The following is an 8,902-nucleotide window of genomic DNA, read 5'->3' as shown; positions in this document are numbered from 1 at the left end:
GCAACGCAACTGACATTTTTGTTTTAAGACAGGCTCATCCTGCAAGCAAAGGCAGGGCATATTGAAAGCTATCTCTGTTGCCCCATTAGTGGGAAAGGATAATGGATACAAGGAATAGAGGCAATAGAGATAAAATATCTCAAAATATTAGCTCACAATAGTTCACATACACACCCACAGGAGCTCAACAAACAAAGGTCCATAAATTTACCACTATTCACACACCCTAAAAAGCAGTGGAAAATTAGAAAAATGTAATAATCATTTCTGTTACATAACAATATAGTATTAATGTACAGACGTAATTTTAATATTTACTTACTAGAGAAGAGGAAGAAAAAATGACATGCTGAAAAATATTACACTTCCATACATGTTCCATTGAAACTGTTTTTGTCAACTTTTGTGAACAAGGACCTAAGAAGCATTACTATAAATTGTGTTGCCTACACTGTTATTTTAGGACAGCAAGCTCCATGAGGTCAGATATATTGTCTGTTTTGTGTATTTATTTTATCCTTGGTGATTAGCATAAGGTCTGGAATATAATAGTAGGAGCTCAATAAATATTTGTCACAGAAATGAATGCTGGAATTTGTTTGGCAAGCACAGTGTTGACAATAAGAGAATATTTGCCAGTATTAAAAAATTGGATTATTTCTTGTGAAAATACAGGTTTTGAGGCTATCTTGAAAATTCAAAGGATATGGCAATACTGGATCTATATTCCCACAGGACAACTGAATTGAATAGCATATTTGGTTTTCCAGTTCACCACAATCTCCACTGGTTCTTTGTCTCAGATAGCCACTTCCTTCATTCAGATTACCTGCCTTATCTGTGTAGATACTTGAGTTTGTGATCCTTAAAGTTATTACTTCAATCTACACACATACACATGCATATGTACCACAAATTAAATAACTATGTTGAGATATCTACTATTTGAATGAAAAAAGTAGCCCATGAGGAAATGTACATTTAATCCATTTTCTGATTTGTTATTTTTGAAATTTTGAGGTATAAAACATTTCAAAAAATTAAATATAAGCTTCTCATATAAGGTTTTTTAAATAAAATTTATTTATTTTTAATTTAAGGATAATGCTTTACATTATTGCATTGGTTTCTGCCAAACATCAACATGAATCAGCCATATCTCATATAAGGTTTTAAAAATACACAGAAACTTTCTCCTTTATTTACCAATAGAACTTCTTAATCATTTGTAACTTCTTAATACACTTCCCAAATAGAGTAGCTTCTGAATTCTTCAAGAAAAAGAACAGGATATCCACTGGTTCCCCTACAGTTTTCCTTGAAGAGTTGTTTTTCACCTGCTCCCAGTTTCTTTTGGTTCCTAAATCTGTCAGCTTATTTGTTCAGCTTGTTCTGTGGAGGCATTTTAAATTGTTCTACATACTTTATTGAGTGCCCTTGAAGTTTTCTTGACTCTTCCTTCAGAACATTATGGTGCATGGGGTAGATATAAACTCACAACTACTCCTCACGGACTTCATGATGATACATTTCTATCAGACAGAAAATCAAATTCAGATTGCCTCAAGTTAAAAGTATTTATTGACTTGTATAACTGAATATCAAGGAGTATGGTCCAAACCATGTCACTAGAACTCCAGTGGACTCCATTTTTCAGCTTTACCTTCTGCTGTATGTCACTCCTTTCTCAGAGTGTGGTGGCCCTCCAGTGGCTTTAGGCTTTCCTTTTCTAGTGGCAAGATCCTCTTAGATAAACACATTTCCGATAGGGAAGATAATTTGCTTTTCTTTTAATTAATTCAGTTAAAATCTCATTAGCTCCAACTTGGCCATGTGCCCATCTCGGACCCAATCATTGTGGAAATATGATGTTCTCCGTGGCAAGGATCAAGTGACATAAGTAGTTTCCCTTAAAGCTTGGGATGGACTCAGTTCCACCCTAAGCACATAAACTGAATAGAAGAGAGAGAGTTCTGAGGAAATTATGATACATTTTGTCACAAACCGTATAGTGAATATCAGTTCAGTCGCTCAGTCGTGTCCGACTCTTTGCGACCCCATGAATCGCAGCACGCCAGGCCTCCCTGTCCATCACCAACTCCCGGGTTTCACTCAGACTCACGTCCATCGAGTCAGTGATGCCATCCAGCCATCTCATCCTCTGTCGTCCCCTTCTCCTCCTGCCCCCAATCCTTCCCAGCATCAGAGTCTTTTCCAATGAGTCAACTCTTCGCATGAGGTGGCCAAAGTACTGGAGTTTCAGCTTTAGCATCATTCCTTCCAAAGAAATCCCAGGGCTGATCTTCAGAATGGATTGCAGTCCAAGGGACTCTTAAGAGTCTTCTCCAATACCACAGTTCAAAAGCATCAATTCTTTGGCACTCAGCCTTCTTCACAGTCCAACTCTCACATCCACACATGACCACAGGAAAAACCATAGCCTTGACTAGACGGACCTTTGTTGGCAAAGTAATGTCTCTGCTTTTGAATATGCTGTCTAGGTTAGATATAACTTTCCTTCCAAGGAGTAAGCGTCTTTTAATTTCATGGCTGCAGTCACCATCTGCAGTGCTTTTGGATCCCCCCAAAATAAAGTCTGACACTGTTTCCACTGTTTCCCCATCTATTTCCCATGAAGTACATGGGACTGGATGCCATCATCTTCATTTTCTGAATGTTGAGCTTTAAGACAACTTTTTCACTCTCCACGTTCACTTTCATCAAGAGGCTTTTTAGTTCCTCTTCACTTTCTGCCATAAGGGTGGTGTTATCTGCATATGTGAGGTTATTGATATAACCAAATAATGAATACCCTCAGGGACAAAAGTAATAGACATCTCCTACAAAAACAACAATGAGTAGGAAAATACACTGGGCTACATTTAAAATTTTTACTGACATTTTATTTTTTTTTAATTTTATTTTTAAACTTTACATAATTGTATTAGTTTTGCAAATATCAAAATGAATCCATCACAGGTATACATGTGCTCCCCATCCTGAACCCTCCTCCCTCCTCCTTCCCCATACCATCCCTCTGGGTCGTCCCAGTGCACTAGCCCCAAGCATCCAGTATTGTGCATTGAACCTGGACTGGCATCTCGTTTCATACATGATATTTTACATGTTTCAATGCCATTCTCCCAAATCTTCCCACCCTCTCCCTCTCCCACAGAGTCCATAAGACTGTTCCATACATCAGTGTCACTTTTGCTGTCTCGTACACAGGGTTATTGTTACCATCTTTCTAAATTCCATATATATGCGTTAGTATACTGTATTGGTGTTTTTCCTTCTGGCTTACTTCACTCTGTATAATAGGCTCCAGTTTCATCCACCTCATTAGAACTGATTCAAATGTATTCTTTTTAATGGCTGAGTAATACTCCATTGTGTATATGTACCACAGCTTTCTTATCCATTCATCTGATGATGGACATCTAGGTTGCTTCCATGTCCTGGCTACTATAAACAGTGCTGCAATGAACATTGGGGTACACGTGTCTCTTTCCCTTCTGGTTTCCTCAGTGTGTATGCCCAGCAGTGGGATTGCTAGATCATAAGGCAGTTCTATTTCCAGTTTTTTAAGGAATCTCCACACTCTTCTCCATAGTGGCTGTACTAGTTTGCATTCCCACCAACAGTGTAAGAGGGTTCCCTTTTCTCCACACCCTCTCCAACATTTATTATTTGTAGACTTTTGGATCGCAGCCATTCTGACTGGTGTGCAATGGTACCTCATAGTGGTCTTGATTTGCATTTCTCTGATAATGAGTGATGTTGAGCATCTTTTCATGTGTTTGTTAGCCATCTGTATGTCTTCTTTGGAGAAATGTCTATTTAGTTCTTTGGCCCATTTTTTGATTGGGTCATTTATTTTTCTGGAGTTGAGCTGGAGGAGTTGCTTGTATATTTTTGAGATTAGTTGTTTGTCAGTTGCTTCATTTGCTATTATTTTCTCCCATTCTGAAGGCTGCCTTTTCACCTTGCTGATAGTTTCCTTTGATGTGCAGAAGCTTTTAAGGTTAATTAGGTCCCATTTGTTTATTTTTGCTTTTATTTCCAATATTCTGGGAGGTGGGTCATAGAGGATCCTGCTGTGATGTATGTCAGAGAGTGTTTTGCCTATGTTCTCCTCTAGGAGTTTTATAGTTTCTGACCTTATGTTTAGATCTCTAATCCATTTTGAGTTCATTTTTGTGTATGGTGTTAGAAAGTGTTCTAGTTTCATTATTTTACAAGTGGTTGACCAGTTTTCCCAGCACCACTTGTTAAAGAGATTGTCTTTTCTCCATTGTATATTCTTGCCTCCTTTGTCAAAGATAAGGTGTCCATATGTGTGTGGATTTATCTCTGGGCTTTCTATTTTGTTCCATTGATCTGTATTTCTGTCTTTGTGCCAGTACCATACTGTCTTGATAACTGTGGCTTTGTAGTAGAGCCTTAAGTCAGGTAGGTTGATTCCTCCAGTTCCATTCTTCTTTCTCAAGATCACTTTGGCTATTCGAGGTTTTTTGCATTTTCATACAAATTGTGAAATTATTTGTTCTAGCTCTGTGAAGAATACTGAAAAATTGAAAGCATTTCCTCCAAAGTCAGGAACAAGACAAGGGTGCCCACTTTCACCATTACTATTCAACATAGTTCTGGAAGTTTTGGCCACAGCAATCAGAGCAGAAAAAGAAATAAAAGGAATCCAAATTGGAAAAGAAGAAGTAAAACTCTCACTATTTGCAGATGACATGATCCTCTACATAGAAAACCCTAAAGACTCCACCAGAAAATTACTAGAACTAATCAATGACTATAGTAAAGTTGCAGGATATAAAATCAACACACAGAAATCCCTTGCATTCCTATACACTAATAATGAGAAAACAGAAAGAGAATTTAAGGAAACAATTCCATTCACCATTGCAACGGAAAGAATAAAATACTTAGGAATATATCTACCTAAAGAAACTAAAGACCTATATATAGAAAACTATAAAACACTGGTGAAAGAAATCAAAGAGGACACTAATAGATGGAGAAATATACCATGTTCATGGATTGGAAGAATCAATATAGTGAAAATGAGTACACTACGCAAAGCAATTTATAGATTCAATGCAATCCCTATCAAGCTACCAACAGTATTCTTCACAGAGCTAGAACAAATAATTTCACAATTTGTATGGAAATGACATTTTAAATGTACATGTAATTCAGTTTCTTTTAGATCCTGTTAATTTCTTTAACATCACAGAATTCAAGTGTGTGTGCATGCTAAGTCAGTTCAGTCATGTTCAACTCTTTGCTACCCTAGGGGCTGTAACCCTCCAGGCTCCTCTGTCCACAGGATTCTCCAGGCAAGAATACTGGAATGGATTGCCATGCTCTCTTCCAGGGGAGCTTCCCAATCCAATGATCAAACTCATGTCTCTTACTGTCTCCTGCCTTGGCAGGTGGGTTCTTTACCAGTAGTGCCACCTGGAAAGCCCCAGAATTCAAGGTCTCTACTAATTTACATTATTGTTTGTAGTTCCTGGCTATTTAAAATATAAGGTTTACTTTTTTTTAGTGATTTATATTCATACATCCTGCTAGTATACATTCTATATTTCTGTGGTAGACCTGGACAGGATAGAGGAAGAAGCCTCTGGGAAGTGCCTTTTCTGAGAAGTCCTAGGAGTTAATGCTTAAATAATATATATCTTGATGATCCTGTTTGTGATATCAATTGTCTTGCTGTTTACACTATTCACACTGTTCACTGAACCCGGGGTAGGCAAGGCACGAGTTAAGAGGCTGGAAGAAGACTCAAGGTGCTGTAAGAGCAGCAGACATATTTATTCTCTCCTTGCTGGCATGGCAGCCATAACACAGCCTCTCTCCTGGCTGATGCAGCAGCTGTAGGAACAGCCATAACAACCATAAAAGCCATGAAGGAGCCATAATATAATCTTATATAACATAATCTCATATAATAACATAACCATGATGCCGCCCAAGTGAGGCCCCATGCAACAGCAACCAGGGCCTTCATGGTGAAGCTCATACAGGCATACCACACACAACCCCCAGGACTTTTCCAGGTGGAGCTTATATAACAAAAGTAGCCTGTGTCCAAGCAAGTACCCCATGACGTGCATATGCAGTGCTATAAGTGACCTCAGCTCTTACATAATCATTATTTACAAAACATGGGGCAAGAGTGAGAGGCCATGGGGCAAGAGAGCCTGACAATGCCATCTTGGCTAATTTGCTCTTTCTCTACAATATGACAACTAAGAAAGTAATTATTGGAGAATGTGCATGCATACTAAGTCACTTCAGTTGTGTCTGACTCTTTGTGACCCTATGGACCATAGTCTGCCAGGCTCCTCTGTTCATGGAATTTTCCAGATAAGAATACTGAAGTGGGTTGCCATGCCCTCTTCCAGGGGGTCTTCCCGACCCAGGGATCGAACCTGTGTAGCTTCATTATATTTTAACCTCTCTATAGCTGCCTTAGAGCACAATTTGTAAACCTATATTTTGTTTTAGAGACTCTCAAAACTAAAATCATGCCTAAAATCACCATTTCATATGGTTTTTGAGAAAAGGCTTCCCTGGTGGCTCAGAGGGTAAAGCGTCTGCCTGGATTGCAGGAGACCCAGGTTCAATCCCTGGGTTGGGAAGATCCTCTGGAGGAGGAAATGGCAACCCACTCCAGTATTCTTGCCTGGAGAATCCCATGGACAGAGGAGCCTGGTGGGCTTCAGTCCATAGGGTCACAAAGAGTCAAACACGACTGAGTGACTTCACTTTCACTATATGGAAAGAGCAAATTAACCAAGATGGCAGTGGTCAGGCTCTCTCACCCCACACCCTTTTGCTGTAACTCCACGTTTTGTCAATACATGATTATGTAACAGCTGAGATCACTGACAGCACTGCACATGCAGATCACAATGCATCCATTTGGCCAAGGGCAACTTTTGTTCTGTAAGCATACATAAGCTCCACCTGAAAAGCCCTTGAATCTGTGTCATGACTGCATTATGGCTGTGTATTCTGGGTCAACCACGAGAGAACACAGCATATCTGCTGTGTGGCTGCTGTACCAGCCCTGGGAGAATAAACATGTCTGCAGTTCCTACAGTTCCTCAAGGTTTCTTCTCTGTTCATGCCTTGTGTACCTGGGGTTCAGTGAACAGTGTGGATAGAAAGATAGGTACAAAACCAAAAAAAAAAAAAATACTGTCATGTTTGTCACTTTTTCTAGATATTTGAGCAAAGAGATAAAATCTGTGGTGTCTAGGTTAAAAGCTACTAGAAAAAAAGAGCTACAACTGGTATAGGAAGACTAACATTACAGTCCTGGTTATGTGTAACTGGTTCCATTTCAGTTGGCATCTTTGTCTAATTCTTAAAGGTTCTATTTGTAGTTTAGGTCAAGACATTAGTAGTCCCTTCAGAGAAGTGGATTAAGATTCACTGAAAGGGGTAGACACTAAGGTAAACTGATTGAAATTACATGTGGATGTAGGAGAGAAAGGTTGCAGCTGGCTGAAAATGCAGGTGCTTGTGGCGCCTGCCTCAGGACTACAGAATATTGGATTAAGGCAAAGGTTCTCCAGCTTGAGTATCAGAATCACCTGGAAGATTTAAAACACAGATTCTGCCACTCATTACATAAGTTCTTGATTAGATAGATAGGTCTGGAGTGGGGACTGAGAATTTGCCTAGCAATTTTGCAGCAAGCTCTCATGTAATAATAATGCTGCTGCTCTTGGGACTTAGAGAACTACTGGATTATAGCAACAACACTAATTACAGACTTTCATCTTCTGGTAGAAATAGAGCTTCTTGTAAAATTCCAGACCTTCTCATACTGTCCATGCGATGGTGGTGCTGGAGAAGACTCTTGAGAGTCCCTTGGATAGCAAGGAGATCAAACCAGTCAATGCTAAAGGAAATCAACCCTGAATATTCATTGGAACGACTAATGCTAAAGCTCCAATACTTTGGCCACCTGATGCAAAGAGCCGACTCATTGGAAAAGACTCTGATGCTGGGAAAGATTGAGGACAGGAGGAGAAGAGGGCGTCAGATGATGAGATGGTTAGATAGCATAACTGACTCAACAGACATGAATCTGAGCAATCTGAGATAGTGAAGGACAGGGAAGCCTAGCATGCTACAGTCCATGGGGTCGCAAAGAGTCAGATGTGACCTAGAAATTGAACAACAACAAAATGCCAGGCTTGTCAAGCATTGTTTTAGGAGATATTGAAACCTTTAAACTGTAGATTTAATATCTAAATTTTGATAGGATAGAGTAAGTGGGGACTGACATCTCCCTGGGAGTGATATGCTGGAGCTGTTCATATCTCTTCCCAGCTCCAAGTTCAGGAATTAGCTGTGTGGCTCAAAATTAGCCTTCTTTGGAAATATACACCACACATATTTAAGAGCTCATCTCTGCCTACAAGTGATATTGCCTGCTGGTATGTGATAAGGTTAGATATTCTATAGACACCAAAACTCCACAGACACTGTTTTTAAGAATTTATATTCCAAATACAATTATAGATATATCATTAAAATTGTGCAGTATTATTCATTCAACAAGCACTTATTGAACTTTTGCCATGTGTCAAAAACTGTGACAAATGCTGAGGATCCAGCAATGAGTCAGAAAAACAAAGTCCTTACCTTCTTGGAGCTTACACAATTCTATGAGAAAAGAAATAATTGTAATGTGAGTGATTTAGCTTAAGTAATTCATTGTTCAGTAACTGCTGAAAGCACGTTAGCAACAAAGAGCAAAAACTTTTCAAAAAACTCAAAATAGTGAAGAAAGTTCCTAATCAATATCTTTACAAGCTCTGAAACCCAGTGGAATATTGTAATTATGAAACTTATTTGTATCTTT

At 39.0% G+C, this 8,902-nt stretch overlaps 1 non-coding gene across 1 annotated transcript; it reads left to right on the top strand.

Annotated features, from left to right (window-relative positions):
- Positions 1 to 6,590: 6,590 nt before the first annotated feature.
- Positions 6,591 to 6,662, top strand: TRNAS-GGA (transfer RNA serine (anticodon GGA)). The gene has a single exon. It is a non-coding gene; the product is annotated as a tRNA-Ser (tRNA).
- The last annotated feature ends 2,240 nt before the right edge of the window (positions 6,663 to 8,902 follow it).

This window comes from Bos javanicus, chromosome X (assembly GCF_032452875.1).
Source record: "Bos javanicus breed banteng chromosome X, ARS-OSU_banteng_1.0, whole genome shotgun sequence".
Lineage (NCBI taxonomy): Eukaryota > Metazoa > Chordata > Mammalia > Artiodactyla > Bovidae > Bos > Bos javanicus.
This window is presented reverse-complemented; position numbering and strand designations above follow the sequence as displayed.